We start from the raw sequence: 25,166 nt of genomic DNA on the forward strand, positions 1-25,166 counted from the left end.
AAAAAGGCTGATATAGGCTGATTAAGTAATAAGGAGTAACATAATTTAAGATTGATAAGTAACGATTGCATATGTTTCCTTGCTGGCCTAGAACCATAAGGAGGGGGTGAGAATGTTTTAATATTAATAAATATTAATAAAGTCCCTCCCAAAATACTATGGAAAAACACATTTTCCACAGTCCCAAATTTCTGGAAATTCAACTTTTCTTTTCAAGAATGCCCTGATCTAGCCAGGGGCTGTGGACTGTGTTGACTGTGTATAAATGAGTAAAAGTCAATCAGCTGCCTTTTCTCTTTGGGGCAGTGACCCTTCTCCACATGAACACTCAGAAAACTCCCTTGCAGACGCTAAGCAAGCCAGGGCAAGCACTCCTTTCTAGCAACTATGCTGCAATTGGGATGTCAAGCCCTACCTCACAGGCTTGTAATTACTTTAAATTATGTCAGTAGCGTTATACTGAATATATTCTGAATGAGAGATCCTTTCCCCTTCGAGTATTGATACAGACAGACAGAAATTAAAGGAGGTTAAATTACTTTGTCTAACAGCAATACCTGGAGACAAATTGCTGAATGGCAAACAAGGATTACAATTCCCTCCAACTACTTATTTTATCACTATATAACTCGCTTTCAGGCAAGTCCTAAATTTGTATCTGCTTTGTTTGAACATCCCACCCAACTCTGCCTTGAATGAATAGCAGCTGCCTTCCTCTGCTGCCAGAGCAATTTTATTAAAGTTGGGTGGGTGTTCCTAGTTCCTTCCCACACTCTAGAAGAAAAATGGGCCATCAAACTGCAACCATGGGCTGTTCAAGTCAAGAGAGGAGGAGATGTGGTTTGCCGTTACTTCCTTTTTGTAATAACAGTCTTCCTTGGTTGTCAGCCTCTCATCCAAATACTATCTATGGTTGAGCCTCTTAAGCTCTAACAAACTCAGGCTAATCGGGAGGCTGGCTTGGAACTTTACCACTAAATCAACACTGAGCTTCAGATTCAGACATGGGCTGCTTTCGGATACCACATTCAAGCATGATTTGTTCAAAACTTTGTAAACATTGTGACAGATCTAGCCAAGCTATTACCTGAAATAGACCTGATGGTGGAATTCTAGGACACAATAAGCTATGCAAGAGGAGCAATGAGCAAGATACTCCATCAGTATATACTAAGACCATTTACACACTGGGAACTTCACTGCCCCAGCTCCCGTGCAAGAACACAAATTGGGGGTGGATGAGATGCATTGGGCCAAATGCTACCCTGTGTGGGTGCAGGAAGAGGTGGGGCAACCTGCCACGACTAAAACTCCAGCCTGCAGCCTGACATGAAACCTCCTGTGCGTAAACGGTCTAAGAGAGTATCTGGTCAAAAATCTTCAGCGGAGGCAGTTCTTAAAAATTAATAAAAAAGGATTTTTATTCAAGCAAATAAAATTTTCCCTAACGACATACATACAATTTAAAATAAACACGATCATACAGATGAAAAGCAAATAAGTGATTGGGTATGATAGAGGGTTAAGTTTGGTTCAAAGAAAGCTTATAGTTATTGTCTACTAAGTACAGAAGAATCGAGAAGCAGCTATCTACCCTCCAGCTGGGTTTCATGAAAGGAAGAGCATGAGAACAGAAATGGCTTGTCTCCGGTCTCTTTTTATACCACATTTTGTACCTTGGAGGCTAGGGGTAAGACACAGAGGTCCTGATAATTAATTGAGCATTGTCAACAAAATGGAGGGTTTTGAAGACATTGATAAAGAAACCTTAATGGGCTTATTAGGGAAAGGCTCCAGGCGGGTCCTGGGTGTTGGCTACATCTGCATTATGGCTGGAAGGAGGTCCAAATGTGGCGGACCCTCTCTTAATGGGATTTTAATGTGCCAGTGATTAAGGAAAGAAAGAAGCTGCCAGGATTACTTTACCATGATGAAGAGACATTACTTTACCAGGAAGACACATTAAATTGAGACAATATAGTACTGAGAAGATCAGTCCCTGGCTAGGTGCTGTCAGTTCCTTTGTCTCCATTGTGCCAGGGTGGGGGAAAGACCATACTGCCCAGCCCTTTCTTTGTGCAAATTATTTGCATAACTCCTCTGACATCCAGGAAACCTCTTGAGTAAGACAGGAGACCTCTTGAGTGACACATAGAGCCAGGTTTAGCTTTCTGGATAGGTTTCTCTTAGTCTGACCATTCCTGTTTATGGTGAAACAGAAATAAAATGGAAGATTGCAGCCAAGTTCCTTTTTGCACAGTGAAGCGTCTACCTGGGGCATATCAAGGTGATGCCAGAAGAGGTCAAGGGAGAGAGGAGCAGAAGTCCTCTCCAGAGGAAATGGCATCTAAGACCAAGGATCTCCCCACTGGAGCCACCCCAGAGTCCTACAGCCTATGTAGCCAGGATCCAATCAGATAGGCTGCAGATGGAGAGCCTTTATAACTGCTATGGCAAGGGAGGGCATTCCCCTGGGACTATGGCAGAGAAAGGAGGCAGGCCTGCAACAAGGAGTGGGCAGTTCTGGACTTCTCATTAAGAGCCGATGCCCTCCAAAGCTTATAGTATCTTTTGTGAATCATTGCAGGTATTAGTTCTTTTTGGCATGCTGCATTGCCATGTCATGGGCAAAATGCAGTCTTATGGAAAGATGGCAGGGCATCTAGATCTTTGGACTATTAAGAACCTCGGAGGTGTTTGGCCTTAGGCTTTATCTCAGGCCAGTCTTCTTCCGAAGGTACTCCAGGTAGGTAAACTCTCCTGATCCACAGAAATTGCCCACTGAAACACCAGCAGCAGGGTTGTCATAAACCCACCCATCAACCATCTCCATATTTGCATGACTGTGAAGAGATCTGCCTGCCTGCTCCTCCTCCTGAGTGCTTGTAACATTTACACAGCAACGTGTGTGAAGGATAAATATCAATTTCTAGGTGGTAACTGGAGATTTGCTGGGATTACAACTCATCTCTTGGTGACAGAGGTCAGTTCCCCTGGAGAAAATGGCTGCTTTCTTCCTTTGGACATCTGTCCCTCATTCCAGTGGTCACAGATATGCACCTCTTTACACCACTATTTTATTTGTGCAATCTTCATTCGTCATTTGCTTGCCTTTGGAGTGTTCTCTTCACAGAAAATCCCCCCCCCCCAAAGTCCTATGTTGGAAGCCTCAATAACAGTTCACCCTCCTACCCCCAAGAACAAGATCTCCTGGAGCTTAAGCCCCTCTGGTAAACACAAACACTCACCCTTATTAGGTGCAACATCAGAGTTCAGCAAAGTTGAGCATCTCACAGGGACAACAACCAGACCACAGGTCTGTGACAGACAGTGGAGCACACTAAAATCACAAACTGCTCCTTCAAGTTACGCTTTCTTTGTGCATGCACACTAAAGTTATGAGACAGAGGAGGGGTCTGGACCTGGGCTGCCTCCAGCCTATGCTGCCTGACAGCTGGCATCCAGGTTGCTCATTTCCCTGGGTGGCAACTGGAGATGACTGGCTGCCACGGAAGCCAGAGGCTGGGTTGCCTGAGGTGGCCGGGCTAAAGTACAGCTCAGAGCTTCTCCACTTTGCACGGGGCTGGATCCCACGTTCAGTATCCAGACCCACATCCCCCTCCCAAGGATGAAGTAATACAGGCTCTTATTTCCAGGGATACCTACTAGAAAAAGCACAATTTTCTTTTAAAATTATTTTTAAATTCTAAACTGTACTTTTAAGTTAAACATGCAAAGTCTGTGGTATGGTAGCCAACTGAACTAATCAGATGAACACCAGAGAAGCCATGTTGAATCTGTGTCATTCAGTGGCCAAAATCCATGTGCCATCAGGGGATCCCCCAGGCCAGCCAGAACTCCAGAGGCCCTCCCACTGATAGAGAGCATCACCATCCCAGTGTTCGATATAGACTACACAGGGCTGTTGTGCAGATGAAACATTTGAGGCCTACCACACAGGGCTGTTGTGTGGATGAATCATTTGAGGCCTACCACACAAGGTTGTTGTGCAGATGAAGCAGGAGGCAAAAAAGCCCCCCCCAACATCTCTGCAACACCATCCTGTTTCATTTGCACAACACCCCTGTGTAGTAGGTCTCAAATGTTTGTGGCAGGGGAGAAGAGATACTCATGGCTTGGATGCATCTTCCTGCTATCAGTAAGTAAGAAAGAAGGGGCTTTTCTGTGGCATTCCTGTCAAATGGCAGTTATATCGAAAGGGAAAGGTCTTCTCCTCATATGCGCCCCTTCAAAAGGAATGCACGCACACGCCCATAAACACTCTTGCACCACTCCTGGAAGAACAACAGCAATGGCTGCCCTTCAGCACGACAAACAGAAAGAAGGCTGTTTCTTTCCTCAGACAGTAGCTGTTAGCGGCCTCCTTCACAGCAGGCCTCAAGAGGGGTGTGTGTGCGGAATCCTGAACAAGCCTCGCAATTGGCCCTGAATGAGGGACATTCACCCAATAGGGTCTGTCAGATTCCTTGGACTGCCTTTTTCCAATAGGTGGAATATCCGCTGCCCAGAGCCAATCACCTCCTTTTTAAATGAGTTGTCCCCCGGCATGCCAAGCAAATTATATATATGGTGGTATGGTGTAACTTTTCATTTATAACTCAAATGAGAACCCAAGACTGCTTGGATCACTTGCTTTTCCTCTGTTTTGTCCTAATAACTGTAGGCAGGTTAGGTTGGGAAAGAATGACTAACCCAAGGTTTTCCAGAAAGAGAGGGGATCCCTTGGAAGAGAGGGGATCCGAAGCTAGGTCTCACAGATTCTAATCTGATCCTCACCACTACACCATACTAGCTAGGGTTGCCAGATCCCCACTGGCCACGAGCGGGAGGTGGGGGGCAGAGTTGCCAGATCCCAGTTGGGAAACACCTGGAGATTTGGGAGTGGAGCCTGGGGAAGACAGGACCTCAGTATGGTACAATGCCACAGAGTCCACCCGCCAAAGCATCCATTTTCTCCAGGGGAACCAATTTTGGTAGTCTGGAGATAAGCTGTAATTCCAGGGGATCCCCAGGTCCTGCCTGGAGGATGGCATCTCAGATACTGGGTTATGTTCAGTAAGCATGTGCAGGCAGGGGTGAGGCATCAGGATTGTAACCTCATGGTCTGTTGTGGACTCTTACCCGATCAGATGACCATAGAATCATAGAATCATAGAATCATAGAATAATAGTGTTGGAAGGGACCTCCTGGGTCATCTAGTCCAACCTCCTGCACTATGCAGGACACTCACAACCCTATCGCTCACCCACTGTAACCTGCCACCCCCTTAAGCCTCTCTCTCAGATGGCTATGCAGCCTTTGTTAAAAAATTTCCAAAGATGTAGAACCCACCTCCTCCCGAGGAAGCCTGTTCCCATGTGGGGACTAGAAGCAGAGACAGCAGACAAAAACCATGCATGCCCCAATATCTGTTAATATGCAAGAAGGGCTTACAAGTTTCTAAATTCACTAAAATTGGTGTGGTTTTTCCCTTTGCAGTGCTGTGGTTGTTGCGGAAAAAATTAAACAAGTCCAGCGCTCCAATCATAGCATTTCCAAGCTGGCTGAAGAAGGAGCCCAAATTAAAACTGTTGGTTATGCCCCTGGCTGAATGAGCCATAATACTCTATAAGCATGACAATAATAATGCATAATTAAACGCACCATGCATAATTAATTCTCTACCACATGTTGAAGTGATGACCACTGTCTTAAATGTCTTTTTTTTTAAATTAACAGATTATCAGATTTATCAGTGGTTATCACAGAACCTCCAAGTTCAGAAGTTTGATGACCGTGTTTGCCGTTGCATAGGTCAACACCTGCATGACCCCCATGCCTCACAGCCTGTTTGTGATACTCTCACTGACATCTGGCTGGCCATTGCAGGGAACAGAACCCCAGACTGGGAAGCCTTTTAATCTAATCTCGTAGCCTACTGCAAATGGCACACACTGGACACCACAGCAAAATACAGAAAAGACTGCAACAATTTGTCAGGAATCGGAACAGCAAAGCAGGAGAACGGCTAGAGTGCCTACCCAATAAGAACTCTCAAAGGATCACCAGAGGAAGTGGGAGGGGAGGATACAGCGAAGAGAATTTACCTCTGGGAAATCAAAGCGTCTCGCTTCCCAGAGGCCGAGGCTGGGATCCCATTCATTCCAGAGGTAAAATTTCCAGGCAGGTAAAGACAATCAACACCACTCACCACAAAGGAGGAGACAAATCCTTCGGGCTTCTTTCCTGGGGCTGCCTCCCCAGCTGGCTAGGGATAAAAACAAAGAAAGTGCCTTTTCCCCCTAAAGGGCAGAGACTTCAGAGTTCTGTGTTGCAAAGCTGTATATGCAGGAGTGTGGGCGGCAGCTACTGCTGCCTGCTCAGCCCGGCAGGTACTTCCTGGTTGCATCTAACTGAGCAGCTTTCGGATCCACCTTTCTCCAGGCAGGTGGAAAAAGGCCCTTGGCTGAACTTCCTTGTACTGTAGGTAGAAGACATGAGCCTCTGCAAAAGAAACCAGAGGCTGACAAACCCTCAGAAAGACATAGAGAGAAACTGACCTTAAGTATGTCTCCTTGGAAGATTTGCAACATTGCAATAATTTTAGTGGGGTCACGGAGTTAGCCACAATGCTGACTTTGAACACTTCTGAGTTTACCATAGACATTTCAGAGATGATACTTCTTGCATTTTATGGCCTTTTAACCCTTGTTTCTCAGAGTTAATCAGGCCAAGTTGCTAAAGTATCCTGAGCTGAATCTGCACAGAGCTTTTATTCCAATACCAGGTCGATTAAATCCCTGCCATCTACACTGAATGCGATTTCCATTTTGATTTGGGGCGATTTAAATTTTTCATCTGCAACAAGCATGATTGATCCGGAGTGTCCCTACCTTTCCCCTGCGATATCCTAGAGTGGATACAACCGTTGATATTTGAAAAATCGGCATTAGTAAGCATGCAGCTGTCTGCTTTCCACAAAATAACTTGTTGCTGCCTTGTGACTGCAACGCTGTAACAAGGCATTCTGTCCCTGATTGGTTGGGTGCCAGTTCAAAAAATTCCTAGTTCCTGGTTGCAAGATTTTTTTTTAAAGTTTAAGGTGACTGTGCTCCAGAATCCACACTTCTCGCAGCAGAGATTTGCCTCATTCTGTGAGAAGCTGCTGCTGTCTCAGCCCCTCCCCGAAAGCCAGTCCCTCTGCACCCCCCCCGCTCGCTCGCCTGCCCCCCCCCCCCGCTTGCAGATTCAGCCCCTGTGAGGTAGGAGAGGCTGAGAGATCAGCATGGGAGGCAGTTCTCTTAATTCTGGAGGATGAAATCAGGGGTCCTCGTCTCCACTCATCTCAGCTCCCCCCGCCCACTCACCCGCCTACTCTCAGCCTCGTGCATATGGGTTTCTGTTTCAAGTCACGGGGAGCAAAAAGACTCGGGTTCAAATCAATCTGCTTTTAGCAGGATTGAAAGCAGGGGGGAAAAACGCTCCGTGCAGATTCAGCCCTGGTAAGAACAGTTTTTAAGTCTTCATCCCCCCTCCCCTTAGAATCATAGAATCATAGAATAATAGAGTTGGAAGGGAACTCATGGGTCATCTAGTCTAACCTCCTGCACTATACAGGACACTCACATCTCAATCACTCATCTACTGTAACCTGCCACCCCTTTGCCTTCACTTTGCCACCTCTTTGCCACCCCTTTGCCACTTCACTTTGCCTCCCCTTTGCCTTCTTACAACTTATATTTATAACAAAGAAAATAGCATCAGAAAGAATCATAGAGTTGGAAGGCGCCATACAGGCCATCTAGTACAACCTCCTGCCCAATGCAGGATCAGCCTAAAGCATCCATGAGTCTTGATCATGCTTGATAAGCAATTTGGCAGATTTCATATTCTGACAACTCAGTTTGTTTATTCACTGCTTTTGTAGGGATGCCAACCTCCAGGTGGGACCTGGGGATACCCTGGAATTACACCTCATCTCCAGACTGCAGAGATCAGTTCCCTTGGAGAAAAAGGATGCTTTGGAGGGTAGACACTATGACATTTTAACCCACTGAGGTCCCTGTCCTCCCCTAGCTCCACTCTCAAATCTCCAGGAGTTTCCCAATCTAGATATGGGCTACCATCCCCCACGGATGGCCAGAGAGGACCTCGCAACCCTAGTTCCCCAACCCTCACCCCAATGGGACCCAAAGGGACTCTTTTCCACTTTATCCTCAACGCAACCCTGTGAGTTAGGTTAGGTTGAGAATGTGTAATTGCCCCAAGTCACCCAGCAAGCTTCCATGGCAAGATGGTAACTTGTACCCAGGTCTCCCAGATCTTAGTCCAGCACTCTAATCACTACATCATACTAGTATGTTTCCAATGATCTCTTGCTAATATGAACAAATGGAAGAAGAGCTGTTTTTTTATACCCCACTTTTCACTACTCAAAGGAGTTCCAAAGTGGTTTACAAATACCTTTCCCTTCCTCTCCACACAACAGAGACCTGCGAGGTAAGTAAGGCTGAGAGAGTACTGAGAGCACTGTGACTGGCCCAAGGTCACCCAGAGGGCTGCATGTGGGAGGAGTGAGGAATCAAACCTGTTTTTGTTTTTGTTTTCCAAATTAGAATCTGCTGCTCTTTAACCTAGCTGAAAGTGAATATGGTGTGGTGGTTAGAGAGCCACACTAGAATCAGGGTCACCTGGCATGAAATCCAGCCTCAGCCACAAAGCTCGCTGGGTGAGCCTGGGCTACTCTTCAAAACTGACTGACCTCGCAAGGCTGCTGTGAGGATAAATGGTGGGAGGGAGAGCTGTGAAGTGCCAGTTCACATAGTAGTCAGATACTTGGGAGGTCTGGCCTCAAATCCTATTTAGCTACACATTTAGGACACATTTGTGGGAATCTGGGACCTTAAACTTCACGGCACAAAGATTCTGTGAATCTCTTGTAAAGCCAGGCAGCAGAATGGTTTCAAACGATCTGAAATCCGGTGTCAGCCTCGGTCTCACGATGACCACCAATCCCAAGGATGACGGCCTCAAAAGGTACATATTGTATGGCTGTGCCCCAAAGACATTATCCTGGGTGTGAGTTGGTGATTGTGCAATGTTTGCAGATGGTGATGCAACATGTGTTGCTCTACCCAAATAAACAGTAAGCAGTTTCGTGTTCTTTGGAATATGGCTCCAGGGATAAGAAGTGTTGATAATGTAACTTTATGTATTAGCAGAATGCAGAGGCGCCACACCCATGAAACTGTCCGACCAAGTCAGACTGGTATAAGGGAACCACAGAAGGGGCTAGGGAAGCAGAGGCAGAGGGCTCTACCCTGTATCTTTAACACTGGGGCAATAGAGGATATTCTGACAAGTGCAGCTTGATGTATGAGGCTGGGAAAAACCGCACCTGCCCAAATTCTCTGGTCTGTGCAACTAGCAAAGCTCTCTTCTTCTTTACCTCTGGTCTCCTTATTATGAGCCCTGCTGGACCCACCAAGGGTCCATTGATTCCAGCATTCTGTTTCTCACAGTAGCCAGCTAGAAGTCTCCAAGAAACTCACCAGCATGGCTTGGCAGTAGCAGCCGCACACAGACCCTCTCAGCATGCAAAGTGTATGGGATGGGCATGACTAAGTCATGGACACAGATGCCAGCTGGGCCAGACTTGGCAACTGGGGCAGAGCTGGGTATATGGGGGACTCTGGGGGCAACTGCACAATGTCACTTCTGGGGAATAACATCAGTCCTTCTAGGAATCATCAGAAACTCTGTTGTTTTACCAACATTTCCGGTGATTCCTCTAAAGCAGGGGTGGCTCAGTGGCTCTCCAGATGTCCATGGACATGAAATCCAGAAATCCAGAAATACGAAAACACTGCAGGAGCTCTAAGAAGCCTATTTGGATGAACAGAGAACTTCAAGAGGAACTAAGAAAGAAAAGGAAAATGTTCAGGAAATGGAGGTAAGGACAGAGCTCTAAAGAAGAGTACCTACAGGTTACTAGGCACTGTAGATCAATCATCAGAAAGGCCAAAGCTGAGAGTGAGCTATGATTGGCCAGGGAAGCCCATTGTAACAAGAAAAGATTTTTCAGTTATGTGAGGAGCAAACGTAAAGTAAAGGAGGCAATAGGCCCACTGTTGGGTGCGGATGGACAAACTCTAACGAAAGATGCAGAGAAAGCAGAAAGGCTTAGTGCCTATTTTACATCTGTTTTTTCCCACAGGTCAAAGTGTTTAGGCACATCTAGAGATGGCTGTAGCCAAAGGATAGTGTCTGGGTGGCAGGTTAACATGGATAGAGAGGTTGTCGAGAGGCATTTAGCTGCACTGGATGAGTTCAAATACCCTGGTCCAGATGAAATGCACCCGAGAGTACTCAAAGAACTTTCCAGAGAACTTGCACAGCCCTTGTCCATCATCTTCGGAACCTCTTTAAGGACTGGAGATGTCCCGGAGGACTGGAAAAGAGCAAACGTTATTCCGATCTTCAAAAAAGGGAGGAAGGATGACCCGGGAAACTACAGACCAGTGAGTCTGACCTCTGTTGTGGGGAAGATAATGGAGCAGATATTAAAGGGAGCGATCTGCAAACATCTGGAGGACAATTTGGTGATCCAAGGAAGTCAGCATGGATTTGTCTCCAACAGGTCCTGCCAGACCAACCTAGTTTCCTTTTTTGACCAAGTAACAGGTTTGCTGGATCGGGGAAATTTGGTTGATGTCATTTACTTGGATTTTAGTAAAGCTTTTGACAAGGTTCCCCATGATGTTCTGATGGATAAGTTGAAGGACTGCAATCTGGATTTTCAGATCGTTAGGTGGATAGGGAATTGGTTAGAGAACCGCACTCAAAGAGTTGTTGTCAATGGTGTTTCATCAGACTGGAGAGAGGTGAGTAGCGGGGTACCTCAGGGTTCGGTGCTCGGCCCGGTACTTTTTAACATATTTATTAATGATCTAGATGAGGGGGTGGAGGGACTACTTATCAAGTTTGCAGATGACACCAAATTGGGAGGACTGGCAAATACTCCGGAAGATAGAGACAGAGTTCAACGAGATCTGAACACAATGGAAAAATGGGCAAATGAGAACAAGATGCAATTTAATAAAGATAAGTGTAAAGTTCTGCATCTGGGTCAGAAAAATGAAAAGCATGCCTACTGGATGGGGGATACGCTTCTAGGTAGCACTGTGTGTGAACGAGACCTTGGGGTACTTGTGGATTGTAAACTAAACATGAGCAGGCAGTGTGATGCAGCGGTAAAAAAGGCAAATGCCATTTTGGGCTGTATCAACAGAGGCATCACATCAAAATCACAAGATGTCATAGTCCCATTGTATACGGCACTGGTCAGACCACACCTGGAGTACTGTGTGCAGTTCTGGAGGCCTCACTTCAAGAAGGACGTTGATAAAATTGAAAGGGTACAGAGGAGAGCGACGAAGATGATCTGGGGCCAAGGGACCAAGCCCTATGAAGATAGGTTGAGGGACTTGGGAATGTTCAGCCTGGAGAAAAGGAGGTTGAGAGGGGACATGATAGCCCTCTTTAAGTATTTGAAAGGTTGTCACTTGGAGGAGGGCAGGATGCTGTTTCTGCTGGCTGCAGAGGAGAGGACACGCAGTAATGGGTTTAAACTTCAAGTACAACGATATAGGCTAGATATCAGGAAAAAGTTTTTCACAGTCAGAGTAGTTCAGCAGTGGAATAGGCTGCCTAAGGAGGTGGTGAGCGCCCCTTCACTGGAAGTCTTCAAGCAAAGGTTGGATACACACTTTTCTTGGATGCTTTAGGATGCTTAGGGCTAATCCTGCGTTGAGCAGGGGGTTGGACTAGATGGCCTGTATGGCCCCTTCCAACTCTATGATTCTATGATTCTATGATTCTAAAATTATTATGAGTTTATGGACATTCAATTCAATTCATGACGGTCATCAATGAGTCTATGGTCATTGTAGTTCATGGACATCTGGAGAGCCAGTTTGGCCATCCCTGCTCCAAAGGGCTTATGTCACACCCCACATTTCCAGGAATCAACAAACATCTAGATTTTATCACTGAGTTTCAATCAATTCCTAGAAAGGACTGATGCTTCAAATAGCAATTTTCTTTCCCCCCTGCTTGGCTGCTGGTAGCAGCCACTGGGACAGGAGATCTCTCGCCCCCGGCAGGCATATGGCAACCCTAGGGGAGGGGCATACCCAGCCATTACATTCCCCCACCATGCAGCTTCAGTCTCCCTGCATTATTATCATGAAATGCTTATCTTTACTAACATCTTTAGCACACGGAGCTGATACCAGTTTTTCCATTCCCACTCCTTATTTTCTGCTCCCGTCAGCATAGGCGTGGCCCCACATTAACTGGTTAGTCTAGTATTGGCATTATTTATTCATTCAGTTTTAATGCGAAATACAGTTGCTGTTGTTAGAAACCTGCCGCATTTCGGTGTTTTCTGTGTTAATTCACAGTCTTCTTTTTCTGGAAGGGTTTAAGTATTTATTTCTGCTTTGTAGACACTGCTCATTCTTTTGCTCTTGATGATTATGTATTTATGTTAGGCATAGTCTGCCTTTCTCACTGGGGCGCAACATGGATTGTGCAGAGTCAGTCAATACAACCAGTAGGGTGGGACATCCAATAAACAGCCAATAAGGTTTGGATGGTAGAGCCAACTAGGAATCTGAAACAGAATTGACCTGACATGTTAACCAATGCAAAAATTACAAAGCAGGATCCTACTTACAGCAACGGACATGATTTCATGGTTAAGCTATTACAATCATAAATTTATATATGAGTAGGAACCTCAGCTGACTACTAAATAAAAAAGCAGTTCTTCAGCCTTCCCTCCTCACTTCCCTGAGGGAACTGACCCACCACATCATAAGTGCGGCCAGAGAACAGGAGATAATTAATTAGGTGGAACACAAGGAAAACTGCAGGGAGAAGTGGAACCTTTGCAGAAAGGGGACTTGCTAAACAAGGCTCCAGGCCTTGGGTGTGTTTCCCTTTGTGGACATATGTTTAGGGGCAATATTTTAGCACTATATTAAATGCTGTGCAAAGCCCTCATTTCAGTCCAATTCAGTTGGGTGCAGAAGAGGGATACTCTTGAAGTACAAAAAGGTCATAGTGCAGAAGCGACCTAGAAATGAACAATATTCTCGAGTGGACGGGAGCTTCACAGCTGGAATGAGTCCCTTTGCCTAGACCCCATTCTCAGGATTATGAGTCAGGCGTACCAACAACCTAGAGGGGGGGAGTTTAACAGAATGTTATTTACTTGGTGGTGTTATTTACTCCTTGCCTAGTTCTACACATCTGTTAAAGGGGCCATTTAGTTATTTATATTTATTTATATTATTTATATTTATTTATATTTACATTTATAGACCGTCCATATCAAACCAGTCATCTCACGGTGACTTATGTCATCAATTAATATAAAACAATCGAATTACAGTTAAAATAAAACCACCAATACGATTAAAACCTAATGGGCCAGATCTAATTGGGTGAGCCAGCTAGTTGACATAGAATTAAAATTTAAGATAATTCCTTCTGATCAGAAAGAAGAAAAGCAAGCCACAGGGGAGGAACGAGGAGGCCCATAGATGTTCTGTCCATACGATCGTCCGTCCTACCCTCAGCCATAATAAGCCTGGCGGTTCTTCCAGGTTGTTGGCAACTCAGTTCCAAAAAGACTTGATTAGGATTCCCCTGATGAACTTCTTTTTGCAATGTTTCAATTAGGTTGTGGCATTTTTCTGGATTGGTTTCTCTGTTTATTAGCTCAAAGACAATTGATAATCAATGATTCAATGCATTGTTTGAAGTCCTTGAGGGGGCATTAATTTTTGTTAGCTGCAATTTTGCCAAATATTCTCGGAGCTAATACATGGAGGGAAACAATCCAGTTCTCCAGGTGGGGCCTGGAGATCAGATCAAATTACAGTGGGGCTATGGATATCCATTCTGCTGGAGAAAATAGCTGGGTTGAAGGATTGTTTCTACAACATTATACTCTTCTGAGGTCCCGCCACTCCCCTCCCCAAACCCTTCCCCCCCCCAATGTAATACTTCCAAATAATAGGGAACTTCCTAACCCAAAATTGGCATCCCTGTTACCAAGCCATGTCAACATTCTTTTGTTGTTTGGGGAGATGCTGTGGCTCAGTGGCAGAGTATCTGCTTGGGATGTAGAAGGTCCCAGGTTGAATCCCCAGCATCTACATGTAACATTTGATGACTTTGCCATGCTGAGTAATGTCCTCTGAAACATTGCAAGGAATTCTGGGGCACATCTCTCGGATCACGCCTGGGGAATCATAGCAACATGGCTGCTTGGTCACATGTACAGTCAGGCTGGCCCTGAATCTAGTCTGCCCCCTTCTGGGAATATTTCACCCTGTAAATAGGAACAATATCAATTGTGATTTTTAAAAATTCCTTCTCCCTCTTCTCTCCTTTAAAAAGCAATTCTTGTTTACTTCTTTTCAGTCATCCTTGCTCGGCTGAATGAGGATTAATCAAAAAACATGTTGGAAAGGTAGAGGAGAAATGAGACACGCTGTGACTGAGTAACTCTCATTTATAATCATTTGCAGAACTTTTTCTGACTAGAGCTGTGAAGGATTTGGGAACATCAATGTGACAGCCCTTAATCCAGTGTGGTTCTGATCAAAGTATGAATAAAAGACCACCTAGAACCTCGTGAATGCTTGTGGAGCTTTCTCTTTCAGAAAAAGAAAAGGGAATGCATAATCTTTTTTTTTTTTAAGTAAGCCTTGTTTGTGTTACCCCATGATCAACACTGCATGCTTGGCAGGTTCTCTAAATACTCCATGTTCCATCACCTGAACGGCTTTTAAGCTGTCTTTGATTTGGGTATTTGCCGTGTGCCATGCCTTATACTGAATCAGACCATCAGTCCAGCAAGGTCCGTATTGTCCACGCAGGCATTGTCTCCAGGGTCTCAGGCAGAGGTCTTTGGTATCACCTACTACTTGGGCCTTTCAACTGGAGATGCCAGAGAGTGAACCACGGCCCCCTCCCATTTGTGCCCTGCCTTTCTTATAAGAACCAACTCTTCTTCTTCTTCTTCTTCTTCTTCTCCCTCCCCAATGAGGATGCAAGGCAGCTTCTCATTCTGCTCCCCTCCTGAGATAGGTTAGGTTTGAGAGTGCATAACTGTCCCAAGGTCACCCAGCAAACTTTTTCAGCAGGGTGGGGATTTGAAGGTGGGTCTCCCAAATCCTGTTCTGACGCTTGATCCACTACAACACTGGGGGTCTTTGTAAGTCAGACCACTGGTCTATCACGATCTATCACCTTCAAATCCCCACCCTGCTGGAAAAGTTTTCTGGGTGACCTTGGGACAGTTATGCACTCTCAAGCCTAACCTGCAGTATTGTCTACTCTGACTGGCAGCAGCTCTCCACACTCACATTGCCTGCTATTTATTTATTTATTTATTGTATTTATATAGCGCCCTCCCCGAAGGCTCAGGGTACCTGAATCTTTTTGCTGGAGAAGCCAGGAATTAAACCTGGGGGCTCCGCAGTCCTTCCCTAAGCTGTCCCTAAGCTTCCTGCTCAGGGGACATGCTAGCAAAAGCTGCTGAGCTAGAATTCATATGCACCTCCTACCTTTTCTCCAAGGGTCTCCTGGTAGTATGCAGACCTCTCCCTTACCACTCTTTGCTTCAGAAAATCTTGCAGCCCCTTGAACAGGGGCAACCCTATCATTTGTTCATATCTCTATCTATTTATTTGTAATGCCTTTTTTAAAGGGAGGTAGAAACACAGCAGTTGCCCTCCCTCCACAATGATTCTCTGCCTCCCATTACGTACAGATAGTCGAGTGTGCCACTGATGTTTATACAAGGGGCAAATGCTAAGAATGCAACTGAGACAGTTTCTCTCATTCTGCAACCCACCCACCCCCAAATCCCCTCCCAACACAGGTCTTCTACTGGCAGAGCGGTTTCTGTTTCGACAAGGCAAGGCCCCCAGTCTTTTCCTCAAACAACACTGTTCGTTTTTACCCAGGCCAACATCGTGATTTCTCTCATGAGAAAGAGGAGAGGGAGGGAAGGAGATGGAAGGAAATAGCTGTTGACTCCAAACTGCATCTGAAACAGATTTGCACAGTTCCACTCGCAGCTGAAGAGAGAAGGAAGTATTTCCAGATGTACTAATGAACCCCAGAGCTGAAAAGGAGGAGGAAAAGCTGCCCCTCCCCCAACCACCTCTTCTTGCCCTTTGCTGTGACAGAGAGAGGGAGAGAGAGAGAGAATGGCTCAATCCCATAAACACCCACTATGTTAGAAATGCTACATATGATCTGATATTGGATCAGGCCATTGGATGCATGATGTTCTTCAGGGAGTCATTTAGTTTCACTTTGGCTGTTTTTAAAGGAGTGATCAAATTCTAGATTTTCTTCCTTGTCCCCCTCCCCCTTTAACATTAATGAAAAAAGTCTTGCTGGACTAAACCAAAGGTCCATCTGATCCAGCATCCTGTCCCCACAATGGTGAACCAGATGCTTTTAAGAATTACAGAAGAAATGATCAAAAGTCCAAGCTACTTATTATTATTTTTATCCCTCCCCCATTACTTGAATTCATAGATTTTCATAAGCTGAAAGCATAAAACACAACTGGACGTCTAGACACAGAGATTTCATTTATCTTGTACGGTTAATAACCATTAAAATAGCCTCCATGTATTTTTAAATCACTTTTGAAAGCAATATCACTCCTGCCATTCCTTGAACAAAGATTGGGACAGGCAGAGCACCTCTTTGAACAAAGCAAGCCACAGGTAGGTGGTACTTTTTAGATTTTGCTTTTATATATCAGAAATCGTTGATATTTTCCACTTATTTCAAAAGCATGTGTGTCTTTTATTAGATGCAGAAATGGTATATATTTTATTAGTCATTCAAGTTGTATCTCTAAAGAGTTACTTTCTAGACAATTAGATATTACATTGGCCTAGATGTTATGCTGAATAAGACAGTCTGAAATCAGGTCAAATTGTGAGCTTCTGGCTGAATCTGCAAGGAGCTTTTATTTCAATCGCAGGTTGATTCAGTCCCTGCAGTCTACACTGAATGCAATGTCTGTTTTGACCTCGGGTGATTTACATTTTCCCTCTGCAACAAGCAGGATTGATCCAGAGTGACCCTACCTTTCCCCCACAATATCCTGGAGTTGATATAACCATCAATATTTTAAAAATCTGCATGAGTAAAGGTGCAGGTCTCTGCTTGTCCCAAACTAACTAGCTGCCTTGAGCCTATAACACTGTAGAAAAGCCCTGATTGGCCAGGTCATCAGTTCAGAGGCTTCCTCGATCCCAGGCTGCAAGGTTTCCCTTAAAGGGGAAGCCGTAACTTCTCTCAGCAGAGCTTTGCCTCTTGAATTTATTCCCCCTCCTCTGCTGTCTCCAATCCTCCCCCCTCCCCACCATTCAAGAAAAGAAAGAGGCTCCTGCTACACTTGCCCCCCCCTGAGCTTCCCTAATCACGTGCAGAACACTTTTCTGTTTCAGTGGGGATGGGGGGGGGGGATAGAGGAAGACCCGAGTTCAAATCAATCTGAATTTAGCAGGATCCACAATGGAATAAACAAAGTATGTTTCAAAAACAAGGATTCATGGAATACCCCCAAATGATGAAGCCAGGATTTCCCAGCCATGGTACCATGACACCATATGGTCCCTCAATGGTACTGCAGTGGGATGGCTTTCAAAAGGGCAGCTGGGGTCGCCGCCATTTTTAGCTCTGAGCAAAGAAGAAAGAAAAAGACTTTAATTTAAAAAAATTCTACCCTTATTTGAGTAAGTTGACCCATCCCTTCCTAAAGTGGCCAATGTTGGACCTGGAGGCGGTGGGAAGGGAAGAAACCTCAACCATATAAATCTTGGCCAGCTGAGGCTCCTCTCAGTTCCAGGGGGATGTGGCAGGGAGGTGAGGCCAGCTGACATCACTTCCTGCTGCCTCAAAACCTGAAAAATATATCAGCAGGACCTCCACCGTTGAAAGGTTGAAAAAGGCTGGAATAAGCTATAATCAGATGAGCTATGAAGCTGAAATTTGGCACAAGGCATCCTGATTGCTACAAAAGTCTGAAAGAGATGCATCTTTACTCTCTCTCTCTCTCTCTCTCTCTCTCTCTCTCTCTCTCTCTCTCTCTCTCTTTCTTTCTTTCTTTCTTTCCTTCCCCCAAACATCCAACCTGGTAATGCAGTGGTTCTCAAACTGGGGGTCGGGACCTCTTTGTGGCTTGAATAACCCTTTCGCAGGAGTCACAGGTCAAGCAGTTTGGTCAGGGGAGCACCATCCACATAACAGCCTTGCAGGGTAGATTGAGGGAGACCGTTTATGCACTAGAAACTTCACTGCCCCAGCTCCCGTGCAGGTGTACAAATCGGGATGGATGAGGCACACCAGGCCAAATGCTCTCCCATGTGGGTGCAGGAAGAGGTGAGGCAACTAGTTACGACTAAAACTTCAGCCTGCAGCCTGGCATGAAACCTCCAGTGCATAAATGGTCATAGAGTATTTGTCTGTCTGGATTAGCAGAAAAGACCGAGATTGGCATGGTGGGACACGAGGCAGAGCTCAACTGAGAAACCCGGGGGGGGGGCAATTTATATACCATCATGAACAATGGATCTTCACACCATTGGTCAGTTTTGGTTTAATTTCTGCGAAAGAACACCTGCATAATTTTATGGTTGGGGGTCACCACAACATGAGGAACTGTATTAAAGGATCACGGCATTAGGAAGGTTGAGAACCACTGTGTTAAGTAATGCTAGGGCAGGGGTAGTCAACCTGTGGTCCTCCAGATGTCCATGGACTACAATTCCCATGAGCCCCTGCCAGCAAATGCTGGCAGGAGCTTATGGGAATTGTAGTCCATGGACATCTGGATTACCACAGGTTGACTACCCCTGTGCTAGGGGATTCAAAAGCTTGTATTGCATTTGCTGATATTGTAGCTGAACTTAGCAGAAAGATACAACCCAACTTTTGTTTTTGGATTTTTTTTCCGTTTGTGGGTCACTGGAACAGCCTATAACCTTTCCTTGGAAATATAATATGATATAAAAGCAGATTTGATATTCTTATTGTTGATGGGAAAACCGAAGAAGAAATGCTTCCTCTCCCAGTGTAGTCTTGAGCAGAATTACACCCCTTTATATCCATTGTCTTCAGTGGACTTAGAAGGGTGTAGCTCTGGCTCAGATGGCATTGCGTTTCAGGGGGAAGGGTGCACATGACTGCAGGTAATCTGCTGTGTTTTGCCCTGAGGCTTTTTAAAAATGCCTACAAGGAAGTGACACAATTGACCCCTTTGGTTTCCTTCCAACCAAGTCCCTGTTTCCATCTGGCACCAGAGCACCTGGAGACACACATTTATATGTGTTTTTATGTTTACAATTCTCTAAAGAGCAGCTAGAATGACAGACTGGAATAAATTAATCATAAGCACAATAATTAATGATGGACTCAGCAACTGTTGGCCTAAGGCTGAGTTAATGACACCTGGATGTTGCCAAACTAGATGAACTTCAGGGAATTGGAGAGCAAACTCTGTTCAACTCAACTGAGGATTTTTTTCAAAAGCAAACTGGATTTCTTTCCTTCACTGTCCAAAGTCTGATAAGCACCCGACTGAAAGGCCAACAGTTCAAGAGAAAAAGCAACCTGAGTATCTTTGTATGGGGGGGGGCATAGAACACCACTGTCATGACCCTTCAGAGCCAACAAAGAGTCCCGGACATTGGGATAAAACTGAAGTTGGTCTGAAAAACAAGAAGCATCAAAAGGAAATTGATAGGCAGGCAAGCATTGTTGAACACAATATTGCCCAGGAAAACCAGAGTAGTTATGCCCTAGTGCCCCACACACCCCCAATCATCATATTTTGGGTGCAAAGGTCCTTTCCCACATATAATTTGTTTGATCAGTAACAGTGTGAAAACAAGCGACAATATGGCTGAGCAACACATGTGTTGAAGTCCTGGCAAGATTGTGTTTACATTCTATCCAGGAACACAGAGATAAGGTATTAAGATAACAGAAGATCCCTCTGCCATTCAGAGGGCCAGAGAATAACTAGACACAGCAGCAGGGAGGGGCACCCCCCCACACACCAAGAGTACAACTCCAGCCGAGGAGAAAATAACCAAACTCGCATGAGCCAGGCATGGCACATGACAACCATATCAAGTCAAGAGAACCGCTTGGCATTCAAAGGATCACAAAGCTGCAAAAGTATTCTGGTCCTGTTGGGGGAATTACCCACATGCTAAAGTGCTCGTTTCCTGGTCTCCTGTACAATAATCTCACATGCCAGCAGTTGTGTATCTGGCTGTGTTTTACAGTAAACCTTAATACCTTAGCATATCTCTGTCACAGTTTCCTCATGTTTAGTTTATCAGGCTTTACCACTGTTATGAAGGAAGGTAGGCGCGATTACTCTTGGCAGCAGTTTCATGACCAAAGTTACCCAAGGTCACAGGGATGCCAGCCTCCAGGTGGGACCAGGAGATCCCTTGGAATTACACCTCTTCTCCAGACTAAAGAGATTAGTTCTCCTGAGAAAATGGATGTTTTGGAGAGTGAACTCTGTGGCCCCACCAAGGTCCCTGTCCTCCCTATGGCTCCATCCCCAAGTCACCAGGGCTTTCCCAACCTGGATCTGACAACTCAAACTCCACGTCTCCTGCCAGTGGCCAGGGAAACCTGGCAACCCTAAATTCCAGTATTATTTTGTAAAGTTTTGTCTGTCAATTCTTTCTGATTGGGCCACTGGTGCATATAGGGTTGCCAGTTCTGGGTTGGGAGGTATCTGGAGCAGTGCGCTGTGCAGGCAAGCCTCATTCTTCCCCCTGTTCTTTTTTAGATTTATTGTGTTATGGTGCTTTTAACAAGCAAGGGCCTTTGTTTTTGGTCCCTAGAGGACTGAAAACAAGAAAAGCCAAGCCACCGTGTATCAGTTTTTCCCTGGAAACCAAGTACAGCAAATCAATAACTATTTGATACATAAGAAAGGACAGGTACAAAACCGCAGTGTTAAAAGCAAAAGGCACACCAGAGTGCCATTCCAGATGCTGTGACTGCGGTCCTGCAAGCTAAATGCAACAGAATGGCACCTCATCTGTGGAATATCTTCCACCTCGAACTAGGGACACCAGCCTCAAGGTAGGTCCCCCCAGAATTACCGCTCATCTCCAGACGAAAGTGATCAGTTCTCCTGGAGAAAATGGCTGATTCAGACAGTAGACTGTATGGCATTGTACCTCACTAAGGGTACAGTTCTCTGGGTCAGACTTTCCCAACTTTATTGTTGAGAAACATTCTTCAGATTTCAAAAAACATCTGAAGATCATGCAGAATATGGTTGGGAAGCATAGCTGTGGACATGCCCACCTGGAGCCCCTCCCCTTCCTTGCCCATCACTGACAATTTTGGGATGGGGGAATGAGTCAACATGACTGTATATGGTCATATCACCTAATAAATGTTCAACAAAATTTTAAAATATATTAAAAATTAATTAACTCCCGCTCATTCAGGAAACCCTTCCAGGGTCGTCAAGATACTCCAGGGTTTCATGAAAACCTGGTTGGGAATTTCTGCTCTAGGAGTTTCCCAACCTGGATCTGGCACTTACATTCCTTTCTTTTAGCTGCAAGGCCAAAACGTATTTGTTCACCCAGGCCTTTAATGATTGATCTTTTAAAATAATTCTATAATAAGCTTTTAGTTTGAAATTGTTAAAATCATTTTAAGCTTTTCAATTATTATTATTTTAATTATCTGGCTGTTTTTTTGGAAGGATGGGTTTTAATTTATAACTTTTAATTTTTTCCTCTAGGAGTTCCCTAGGAGAGATGGCACAGAAATTGTCTAAGTAACACTTTATACACTATCTAAGAATAGTGTCAGATCTGTTTGTGTGTGTGTAAAGTTGCAGCTGGTTTATGGCAACCTCAGCAAGATGCTTTCAAAGCAAGTGAAAAGTAGAGGTGGTTTGAAGAAGAAGGAGGAGAAGGAGAAGGAGAAGGAGAAGGAGAAGAATAAGGAGAGTTGGTCCTTATATCTTGCTTTTCTCTACTCAAAGGAGTCTCAAAGCGGCTTACAATTGCCTTCCCTTTCCTCTCCCCACAACAGACACCCTGTGAGGTAGGTGAGGCTGATGGAGCACTGATATTACTGCTTGGCCAGAACAGTTTTATCAGTGCTGTGGCGAGCCCAAGGTCACCCAGCTGGCTGCATGTGGGGGAGTGCAGAATTGAACCCGGCTCCCCAGATTAGAAGTCCGCACTCCTAACAACTACACCAAACTACACCAAACCATCCCCTTCCTCTGCAGAGTCTTCCCTGGTAGCCTCCCAACTAAGTACAGACTCTGGTTAGCTTCAAAGGTCTGATCAGATCAGGCTATACTGCACCACCTTTCCTCCCCCCAAATCTCTTTAAATTCTAGTTGATACAATTCAACCTGATCAAGGGGTTCCTAACCTATGAAAAGTTAATGCTTCAGTAAATCTGTTCAATAAACCCCACAACACAAGACTCCGTTTTTCATCTTGTCAAAAGTGTAATCATTGCCGTGACTTCTCTGCAGACAAACCCACAACGCAAGCCAATAGGTAAGAAGAGGCCTGACTGTGGTGACTCAGGGCTGGTGGCTGGAAATAAACAGCAGGAACCTTTCAACTGACCCGGGAGGCCAAATATTATGTTTAGAGATTAGATGACGTATTGCTACAATTCACTGGCACATGCTTGGCACATGCTTGGCACATGCAGAAGGTCTTTAGTAGCTAGCAATAGGGTGACTCATGATGTACTTCCTTGCACTATTTCACACACAGAGCCACACACTCACAGCCACTGATTTTGCACAGGCCATTTTATTGTAAGTCCCGACATTTTGCTTGGATGCTACACTAATAGCAACTGCCCAAGTAAAATACATATTAAACATTTTGCAGATGATGTTCTTACTCAAATTACAGTAGATTCAAATGAGTAGCCATGTTGGTCTGAAGTAGCACAATAAAATCAGAGTCCAGTAGCACAGTGGGAATATATAAGCAAAAGCTAATCCGGTTACATTATATTCCCACTGTCATGATGGTGAGTTCATAGTCTGACGAAGAGTGCTTGCACTCGAAAGCTCACGCCTTGAATAAATCTTTGTTGGTCTTAAAGGTGCCACTGGACTCTGATTTTATCAAATTACAGTAGTTGTAGCTCCCTCTAGGGGTGGTATGGAAGACTGTTCGTTCCACATACCCAACAAAATCTTGTTTAAAGAAAGGCCAAACCCCAAACGTTGGACCCCCAAAGCAAATAACGACACCTCAAGTAGCACCTTGAATGTGAACCAAACTAACACGACTACCTTTCTAGACTCAATAGCACAAAATATGCAAATAGAAAAGGCAGAGGCTTTCAGAAGCAAGGGAAAGGAGGGGAACCCTACCAAAATTGCATTCTGTGCCAGTTTGTTCAATTGACTGTGGGGAGGAAGATGAAGAAGAGTTGCTTTTGATACCCCACTTTTTACTACCTGAAGGATTCTCAAAGCGACTTATTATCACCTTCCCTTCCTCTCCCCACAACAGATGCCCTGCGAGGTAGGTGAGGCTGAGAGAGCTCTGACAGAACTGATGCGAGAACAGTTCTAATAAGACCATAACTAGCCCATGGTCATCCAGCTGACTGTATGTGGAGGAGCGGAGAATCAGCTCTCCAGATTTGAAGCTGCTGCTTTTAACCACTACACCAAGCAGAGTGGAAATTGCTCCATTTTAGTGGAGAATTGGCTATTTAATGGACTGGGAAAGTTCCTGAATGGACTCTGGCAGCCAGGAACTTACCCAAGGCCTTGTTTTTCTTTTTAATTTTTCTCCTCAGGACAATTGTCTACCCCCCTCCCCCCACAATCCCTAGAACTCAGATCACCCAACGAAACTGTTTGGCAGCGCTCTAAAACAAAAGAAAGTATTTTGCATTGTGACATTTAACTGTCTTTATAAGAGGACATGTGTATGTGCTCAGCTTCACTGCATATTTAGACTCTGCCAACACTTTGGAGGGCCAATAACAGGACATAAAAGCTGGAGCCTTCCCCTGGTGTTGCCTCCTGGCTCTGTAATTCTGAGGTTTAGATTCCATTTTCCACCCTCCCCACCAACACTTTTTCAAGTATTCTCCTTAATTTGGATTTCATCTTCTATTTGAATTTTTTCTTTGCAATTTTATGTTTTGTTCTGTTTTATCTGTATATTTTGATTTGCAGAGATGTTTAAATTACAAAAATAAAACAGGTGAAAATAAAAAAGGTTAATTTTTTTTGCATGCGTCATTGTTCTTCCCTTTAAAATGTTTGGGCATTTGGAAGATAAATAACAAGAACAGGTTTGGTGGAGGTGGAAAAACACATGCAAAATGTGTCCTTCTCAAAGTGTTCTTTAATATGTGCACCCAAGAGATAGATGGACAGGGGAATATGAGATGTGAGTGGGATTTCGGGACTGGAAAGAAATGTTCCAGTACAGCTCAGTTGAGCATGAGAAAGAAACTCAAAAAGAGAAGGGGCCTGTCCAGAAATAAAATCAGTAAACTGAGTCGAATTCAGCTCTGAGATCCATGGCCCCCAAATACAGGGCAAACTCTTTAGCATTTCGCAGAGGTGTTATGTATGTGGATGCAGTCAGAGTAGTTCAGCAGTGGAATAGGCTGCCTGAGGAGGTGGTGAGCTCCCCCTCACTGGCAGTCTCCAAGCAAAGGTTGGATACACACTTTTCTTGGATGCTTTAGGATGCTTAGGGCTGATCCTGCGTAGAGCAGGGGGTTGGACTAGATGGCCTGTATGGCCCCTTCCAACTCTATGATTCTGTGATTCTATGTTCATGCAATAAGAGTTACTGTATCTGACCTTATGGCAGGACCTGGCTCCTTGATCCTCATTTGCAATTCGCTAGAAAGTTTCAAGAAGCCAAATGACAAAGTGTATTAAGTAGCCAATCTTAAATGTACATTAATAACTATCAGAGTGTCTAAGGGGGTGTGGCCTGAAGTAGTTGGATTATGTATATACAGCCTGTGTGCTCTCTCTGTTGCTGTTCAGTTT

General features: G+C 44.8%; 1 protein-coding gene across 3 annotated transcripts in view; it reads right to left on the reverse strand.

The window, feature by feature from the left end:
* Window positions 1-25,166, reverse strand: part of LOC143834791 (uncharacterized) — a 74,933-nt gene that overhangs the window by 39,081 nt on the left and 10,686 nt on the right. Inside the window, exon 1 of one of the 3 annotated variants that reach the window (XM_077331568.1) lies at window positions 6,213-6,396. The exons of the other annotated variants lie outside the window; for them this stretch is intronic. The gene's annotated coding sequence lies outside the window, so the exon portion shown is untranslated. Of the gene's footprint in view, window positions 1-6,212; window positions 6,397-25,166 lie in introns of those variants that run through there. 3 annotated transcript variants of the gene reach the window in all.

This window comes from Paroedura picta, chromosome 1 (assembly GCF_049243985.1).
Source record: "Paroedura picta isolate Pp20150507F chromosome 1, Ppicta_v3.0, whole genome shotgun sequence".
Lineage (NCBI taxonomy): Eukaryota > Metazoa > Chordata > Lepidosauria > Squamata > Gekkonidae > Paroedura > Paroedura picta.